Source organism: Monomorium pharaonis, chromosome 6 (assembly GCF_013373865.1).
Source record: "Monomorium pharaonis isolate MP-MQ-018 chromosome 6, ASM1337386v2, whole genome shotgun sequence".
NCBI lineage: Eukaryota > Metazoa > Arthropoda > Insecta > Hymenoptera > Formicidae > Monomorium > Monomorium pharaonis.
Genome location: NC_050472.1, coordinates 26,617,202 through 26,625,951, shown reverse-complemented (window position 1 = coordinate 26,625,951; position 8,750 = coordinate 26,617,202). Strand labels below are relative to the sequence as shown.

At 32.6% G+C, this 8,750-nt stretch overlaps 1 long non-coding RNA gene and 1 pseudogene across 1 annotated transcript; one reads left to right on the top strand and one right to left on the bottom strand.

Annotated features, from left to right (window-relative positions):
• Positions 1 to 17: 17 nt before the first annotated feature.
• On the top strand, positions 18 to 2,886 carry LOC105833472. Its single transcript, XR_001138807.3, has 4 exons — positions 18 to 155; positions 357 to 450; positions 635 to 860; positions 2,294 to 2,886. It is a non-coding gene; the product is annotated as an uncharacterized LOC105833472 (long non-coding RNA).
• A 2,504-nt stretch (positions 2,887 to 5,390) lies between these two features.
• Positions 5,391 to 7,923, bottom strand: LOC118646227 (annotated as a pseudogene).
• Between the last annotated feature and the right edge of the window lie 827 nt (positions 7,924 to 8,750).

Here is an 8,750-nt window from a genome sequence, read left to right as displayed (position 1 = left end):
GAACTTAGCTCCTAACCGCAACCGTTTGTTTCTATGGTAAGAGTGGGTAAGAGCAGAGAGCACATTTTGTGCACATAGAGGCGCTGATGGATGGAAACACCTATGCCTAGGACCGGTTGGTTGTTCCAAAACTTCTTTGTAAATTTACCTACCAGGTAAGCACGTGTCTATCTTGGGCTGTTTTCCTTTTAGGGAACACAATCGACACAAGTATTGTTCTATCTTTATTACTCATTGAACATAAAAAAAGATAGAACGATGCTTGTGTCGATTGTGTTCCCTAAAAGGAAAGCAGCCTTGATATATCTTCATTTCTTTTTTAAATAAATAAAGACAAACATATATTTTTCTGATAGGTAAGTTTACCAAGAAGTTGGAACAACCGACCCCTAAAACGACGGGATGACTCTTAGGGTTTCTCTCTGGTATTTCACAAAGTACGAACTTGACGTACGTGTGTGTATATATATATATATATATATATATATATATAAATTCTTTATATCGGTATATATAAATTAAAAAATGTATATACCTATGCTGTATGCGTGTAATAGCGCGCACGCACGCACACGATGTATACACGCCACATAACACAAACTAAATTATATGTAAATTGATTCTTCGATTTCAGAATCGAAGATGAGATCAGATCATTAGGTGATGATATCCCGAATTTATTGCCAATGTGTAATAAGGGTAATTTCGAGACGAGTCATGTGACTGAGATGGTTTAATTCTCGCAGTTGTTGCAATACAAAACTGAACTCGATGTGGCTGAATGGTTGATGATGATAACTGGAACGCAGAACGATACTCTGCAAGGACTTGGTTCTAAAATCGCATTTGCTTTGCAAAAGGTAATTCATCGTATTTTAATAATTACATACTCGGTTCTACACGCATATAATCAATATATACTGCCTTGAATTGGCATTATGCCTCTTGGATCTTGGCAATAGCTGCATCCTTTTATTGGTGTATGGTGGGCGATACTCACAAAGCACTAGATTGTTGTGGTAGAGTTTAGATGACACTCTGAAGGATATGGAAGATATACTTCTCGTAAACTTGGCGTTTTTACTCAGTTCACAAAATTATTTCCACGAGGCTCTTGAGATCGCTCAGATAGCGCTCTCAATAGCACTCTTCATAATCAATCATTACATTGTTGCTAATCTTTATGCTGCTTTGATAAATTAAATATTACTTTATTAGATACAAGTTATTATACAGCTGTGATCAAAATATCAGGCATCTTAAATTTTTTAAAATATTTTTAACTGCAAAGGTTAAAGCATAAATACAGAAATTAAAATGTGAATTATTCTTTGTTTCAAGAATCCTTTAAACTTGTGTTGTAATGCTAGTAACCAATAAAAAATAATTAAAGTTGGATGCAATACATTATTCGTAACACCGTTATTGTTACTTTTTTGTTGATAATATGATAATATTGTTACATTTTTATGTAACAAATTCAGTTTACTTTTATTGTTGTTTTAACTCTGGTTGGTAGTCTTTTAAATGTTTAAAAATATTTGGTACTTTTTATTTTAAACTGTATATTTTGATATACATTATTGTCAATGATGAAAGTTTACTCTGTGTGTGTGTGTGTGTGTGTGTGTGTGTGTGTGTGTGTGTGTGTGTGTGTGTGTGTGTGTGTGTGTGTGTACACACACACACATATATAAAGTCAACTACAAATTTTTAGTTTTTATTGATAGAGAAATTGAAACGCATTTCGAATAATGACATTAATCTTTAAAAACAATGTTGATAAAACATTGTTTTTAAAGATATAAAATATTGATAAAACATTGTTTCGATATAATTTCCGCGTTTACAAATTGCGTTTAAATTTTTATAAAGATAAGTATATAAAAATATTAATGTGAATTATAAAGAATTAGAAAACAATTTTTAGATAAATTATTAGATAAATTTTATATAAAAGAAAGCTTATATATATTATATAGTTTGGAGTTTTAAGTTTCAATATTAATTTTTAAATAATATATTTTAAAATTAATATTTTACTTTAATATCACAAAAAGATAAGATAAAGAATCATTACTTTCTAAATAATGGTATTAAATTATTTTTTACCAAAAATAACGATAACGTAGTAACGCATTATTTTTTTAAAGTAACATTTCTAATCTTGAAAATAACCCAAATAATAGAATTCCAGATGAATAAAAAAATATTTTTACGTAATAGTTTTGGCCTTAACTGTATAATGAAACAGAGATTTAACTATTCGTATTAACTAGTATTTTTTTTACAGGGTGACTTCGAGTGCTGCAAGTTTCTATAGATTTTCGCTTGAACTTGACCCAAATTTTGAGCCTGCTATTACAAGGTTGCGAGTAATACTATGTTTTTTATTATTTGATGATAAAAAATTCGCAATGAGTGAGATATTGCGAAATATTTTATAATACGACTTTTTACAAACTGTTAATGTGAAATAATTTGATGACAGTGCCTTTTTATGTTAATACATAATATTTAAAAAATGTACGTAAGTATTAAAAACAAGGAAGAAACAATTATGTAGCAACATGACGCTACGTTATTATGTGTATTACAAAAAATTTTAAATGAAGGGAAAAAATAGTAATGACAGATATTTAATTGTTAAATTATTACAGAATTTTATGGACTGATAAGATACTTATATTTTCACATCAAATTTTTAAGTTTAATATTTCAGGATACAAAACAAATGAAAAATGAGCACTTTTAGATGTATTGTTTATCTGTTATTGTAGATATTGTTTATCTCATATGAATGTGATAACTTCTTGTGATCATGAAGCAATATATTATTAAAATGTAAAAACCATTAAATAAAAAATAAATTTTGCAATGATTTGACTTATGTTAGTAAAATTACTGCAATAGTTGCTGATCATTAGTGACGGTTTGATAAAAATTTTAGAATAATAAGACTTTAAAATAATAAATTGCAAATTGATACTTTCTAGATTTAATTTTTATATAGATTTGATTAAAATATTTTTTACTTAAAATGTATTAAGTTTTGTAAGTACATATATCAATTTACTGACTAGTGTAAGTATCAGTTTGAATCTCGCGAGGCAGCGAAATAAAGGTCCAAAAGTCTCTATATAATTTATAGCAGCACATTACGAATTATCATATGTTAATCGATACTTTTATTATTCATATTTAACCCACTCATTATTCATATTTAACCCAACAGTCAATAAATCATATATATGAAGTATTTGTAAGTTGATGCAGACACTTTTGGTATGAAATACGATAAATTTTATTGAATCGCCCTCTCATTAATTTATTGTATAAATGACAGCGTAAATATATGTCTTTTAATCAATATAATTTTATTTTTGAATAATAGCAATTTTTTTCTAAATCATATTGTTTAAAATCTATCGTATTTAGGTAAAACTATCCCTACTTTCGATTTAAATTATACATTTTTTATTGTCAGAATGTTAAAGTTTTCTAAGTTTTGCATTCTAATTATAAGAGCAAAATGTATTGGATATTTGGTATTAGAAATATAAAATTTCAAAATATAAGCTTTTACTTTTGTTCACATTATGAAATTATTACTATCTACGAGATCTGTTCAGCATTAGAAAAATACGCCTTGCCATTGGAATTAATTTCTTATTTCTTGTTTCAGTATTAAAAGATTCTAATATGCTATTGCAATTATTTTTATTTAAGGCGTTACAAATATTAATGAAAAGTATTTAATTAATCAACTTGGTGATAATTTTCTTTTAAAACAGCAATATTTTATCTCTCATCACATTTATCACATAACATTTTGTTCCACATGTACATGATATATATTCAAATAATTGATTTAATAAAAATTCACTCACCGATTGCTGTCGCTGCTTCTGCTGCTGATGCTGCTGCTGCTGCTACTGCTACATTTCTTTTCCGGTTTTGATTCTGAAAACGTGATAAATATTATTCCTAAACTCAAACACAAAAACAGGTAAAGAAATGTATCACTTGAAAAAATAATATTATTTAATACCGAGTCGCTCGATCCATGGATGCCGCTTTCTGCTGACATCAGCCTGCTATTCTCGAATCGCACATTAATAACGATCGCCTGATACTTTATTCGGCACTCCCGATATTACGGATAATATATCTCACACGAGTAAAACGTAAACTGCGCGCGAGAATTTCACTTGGCGCGACCGTTACATTTGGAAAAATACGTTAAAAGTACGGCACGTCAAGACACTGAACAGAAGTAAATCAATTCGCTCTCAGAGTTTTGTATCTCTAGCTGTATGATTGCGCGACGACTAGTAAAGTTTTAATTATTATTGGCACGATCGACATTCTACGACTAGTCTAGCACTTCACTTAATTCGCACTCGCGATACCGAACGTATTCCCTTCGAGCAAACTCTTTGGTCGAATGCGCACGCGAACACTTTACACGAAACTAAAGGCAAACGCACGATGCCGCGCTTTACACGTGAATACTCTGTTACGTTACGATCTCACAAGTCTCACACACACATGCCTCGCGGGTCGTCTGTTAGCGCGACGGCATTCTAAACACAACACCGTACCTGCGCACGATGAATTCTGAACGCGAGACTGCGCGAGACACGCACGAAATCAACGGAACGTCCGTCCGATGCGTCCGACCGGCGCTGGAGCGCGGAGCAACATGGCGGCGGCAGCGGCGTACGTGACTCAGCGGTAGTCGGCGCAGGCGCGGCGGTCAACCGCCTAGCAGCGCCGAGTGGCGCCGACTAGCGCCGAGTACCGCCGAGTCTGCCTGCCAGCAGTCACGTACGCCACTCCAGCGCCGGTCGGACGTTCCGTCGACTCCGTGCGTGTCTCGCGTTCAGAATTCATTGTGTGCAGGTACGGTGCGAGGTCGTACGTAGCCGAGGTCGTGTTCGCGTGCGCATTCGAGCAAAAGGTTTGCTCGAAGGGGATACGTTCCGTACAATATCGCGAGTGCCAATTAAGTGCGTTACTAGTCGTGCGAGCATACGAAATATAAAATTATCGAAACGAATTTATCTCCGTTCATTGTATCTCGACGCGTAATTTCAATTTATTTATTAGCAATAAATTAGTAAATGAATATATAAATGAATTGTTATAATTTATCTCGATTTTTATAGGTATAAAATGGTATTAGATGTAATTATTGAAAAACTATCTCCAATTCGCAAGGATACATTAAGATTAACTAGAGAACTCGCGTATTTGGACGAGATTTTGAAAAAAGGTGCTAAAAAAGCTCGTAACAAACTGTTGGACAAAAATTAAAAAAAGTTTTACATAACAATAATATGCCGGATGTGAAAAACATAATATTGCAGAAATTGTGTAGAACAATTATTTATTATTAATAAATTATTCGTAAAAAATATACTAATTTTTTATCTACAATTATACATACCTTGATATACTTAATTCGGTTTATTATCTCATGTCAATAACTAATTTGCCTCTTAAATAACTTTGCTTTAATCTGTCATATGCCTGTGAGAAATCTTGGAAAGCATGCTGAACAACAGGCATGATCTGCAAATGATAGAATATAAGATAAAAAATCTTTAATAGAATAAACGCGCGTCAGAAATTCTCAGAACACACCTCTCCGTTTTCCACCAGCTTCTGGAGAACATTGATCCCTGTCTGGGAAGGCATAAAAATCTCCATTTAACACAGCTTTTGTTTCACACATTTGGAATATTAAATTTTAGAAGATCCCCATTCCTCGCCATATCCATAATCAGCCCATTATGATCGACATTTTTTTAAAAGAGGCGAGTTTAATGGTATATAAGTATCGTGCGGATATCCCTTCATTCTGACATGCTCTGGTCCTTGATTTGCACAATCTAAGATCATGTCGTATCTGCATGAAAATAAGACAGTTGTATATATATTGCATTTATTTCAATACAATGTATTTTAGTTTACAAAGTTACTTACGGTCCTTCTGAACTAATTTCTGCGTCGGCACTATCTTGCTTGTAAACATTGACAACATCAGCACCTAAATTCTGCCGTATCTCGACAGTGTCACTACTGCAAGTGCTAATTACCTTAAATTTAATATTAATTATTTATATGCTTCATGTGTCACAGATCTTAATGTAATATATGCAATAAAATATTTACACGCATGTTCCAAGCTTTCAACAATTGTATAGCCAAGGTACCAACACCTCCCGAGCCTGCCGTAACTAAAATGCGTTTATTCAGTTTTGTAACTATTGCTGTTTTATAACATAGCCCACCTGTTATCCATAGTGCGGACCATGCGGTCAGTCCAGCATACAGAATACTTGCAGCCTCGATATAAGACAATTTGCAGGGACGTGGATTAACTTTGTGAGAAAAACAAGTATTGCTTAACATGATTGCAAGTTATTTGGCTTGATAAATATTTAATATATACATAAATGAAACGTGTCTTACTAAGTTACTGTCAACGACAACGTAATTCGCGTGACAGCCCTGGTGAAAATGTAAAATCGGTAAGTCGAATATAAAGGAAGAGGAATAAAAGCGTTAGCAAACCTTCTACGAAGTGTACATTGAAACAATGAAATGTAAAAGAAGTGTTAACGCTTCTTTTACATTTCATTGTTTCAATTTACACTTCGTAGAAGGTTTGTTAACGCTTCTATTACTTTCCCTTTACATTCAACTTACGCTCTTACTCTCCCTTTACATTCGATTTACGCTCCAACTTTACATTTTCATCAGAGAGCCTTGCTGTTTGATCGGAATCACTCCCCAAACTTTCTCGCCAAGCTTGAGTCTGTCCCCTATAGCTAATCCTTTTGATACAACTACTCCTGCAAAGTCTCTACCTAGTGTCAATGGCAAATCCATTTCTTCAAATGTTCCAAAGGCCAAATTCTTAGTTTTCCATATGGTATTTAAAAGAGTATTGCCGTAACCATCTGTAACAAAATATATACTTTTTAATCATAATTCTTAAACTATACAGAATTATATGAGTCTTTTACTATAAAGTAGCAATTAAAAATTAATAAAAAATCTTATTAAAATACTATATTGTAGCACATAAAGTACCAGTCATCACGACGTCAATAGGATTCACACTAGCGGCAGAGAATTTTCACCAAGACGTCAGCAGGATTCATGATCACTGGCATTCTGACGTTGGAAAGTTTTAAGCCCTCCAGACAGTTATATGAATGTATCTGCCAAGCTTGCATCTTGTTATCTAGGTTTTCGTTTAAATCGGCCGACAACTTTGATAGAGAACGAAAATGTATCGTTCGAAAAGTGCATCTCAATCTCATAATCACCGTTTGTAGCATCTCTCTTGCTAATATGACGCTGAACTAATTTTCTTTTGCGAGTCTCTACCGAGTGAATATTTATATGCCTTTAAGATGCTCTTCAGATTTTTTTTGTTAGAGAAAAGGACATTGGCTTGCTTTATTGCGACCAGATACCCTTAAAATTGCTTAAAATGTTACAGAAATCGGAGGTTATAGAAATACGTAAACACAATAGGGTTTTCTAGGTTAGAATTCGTGCTCACTTTTGAACTCTTGACTGTGATACAAATTCTTATGCATTTTCAGAATTGCATAGATGATAAAAATATAGAATTGTATAGATTATAAAAAAATCATCATGATGATGGAAGGGAAAATTGCGTGTCATTGTTTATATCATCAATCTTAAGATTGATTGTCGGTCTCTCGACCTGTCTCGGCCCTTTGAGAGACCGGCAGTATATACATTCATTTCTGAAATTAATAATACTACGTAGCATAAAACGTCGATGATTCGAGTCTGTGCTAAGAGCTGTTGCTTTTCATGCACGCGAAATTGAATGTGCAAGAAACGGCTATCATATAATTTCATTTACGATTACAGAGCGAACAACGAGGCCACTCAATTAATCAGCAAGCGAAACCAGTATCAATGTTGCATTAAAAAGCGCTAGGTTAGCTTGAAAAAATTGATTGTAAATTCATTGTTGTGACAAAATAAATTGGAAAACTTCCGAAAGATTTGAAAAAAATTGAAAAGCTCGTTGGCCATTTCAGCAACTCAAGAGCTTATGGACAGTCATAATAAATTTAAAAAAATCAAAAAATTTTTTAAAGTTTAATCTAAAAGTATAACATATTAGAAATTTTCCTTGAAAGTTTCAAGTCGATCCGATTAATATTCACGAAAATATAAACCTTTATGTGATATGAAAAGCTTGTCCATGAACAGAGGATTTTATTTTCAATGATTACATCTTATTTTTACGAGTAAAAAATAGTCGATTTTTTAAGCAAAAATCGTATAACTTTGACTTTAAATTGTTGTTATTTCGTGAAAATTCCATGTTTGTTTAAATCCTTTGTTCAACGACAACAGAAAGTAAGGTACTGACAAAATCCGTTTGGTTTTTTGATTTCATATCAATGAAAAAATTATTACGTATTTTACAGATGTTACTCTTTTATACGTAAAAGTTTTTAAATAAATAAGCTCATTCAGGTAAAAAAAAAATTTACAAAAATTTCTTTTTATCGCTTTCCTGACTGCTCATAAGCCCTTAAAAAAAATATATATTTTTACATATACATATTAACTGCGAAACGTTGCTGAAATACGTATTGTTTTCGAGATCAGAACACAAATCGAGCGTTAATAACGCATTTCATGGGCTATCCAATTCTGTGTTGACCTGTAATCTGTGTATTTGC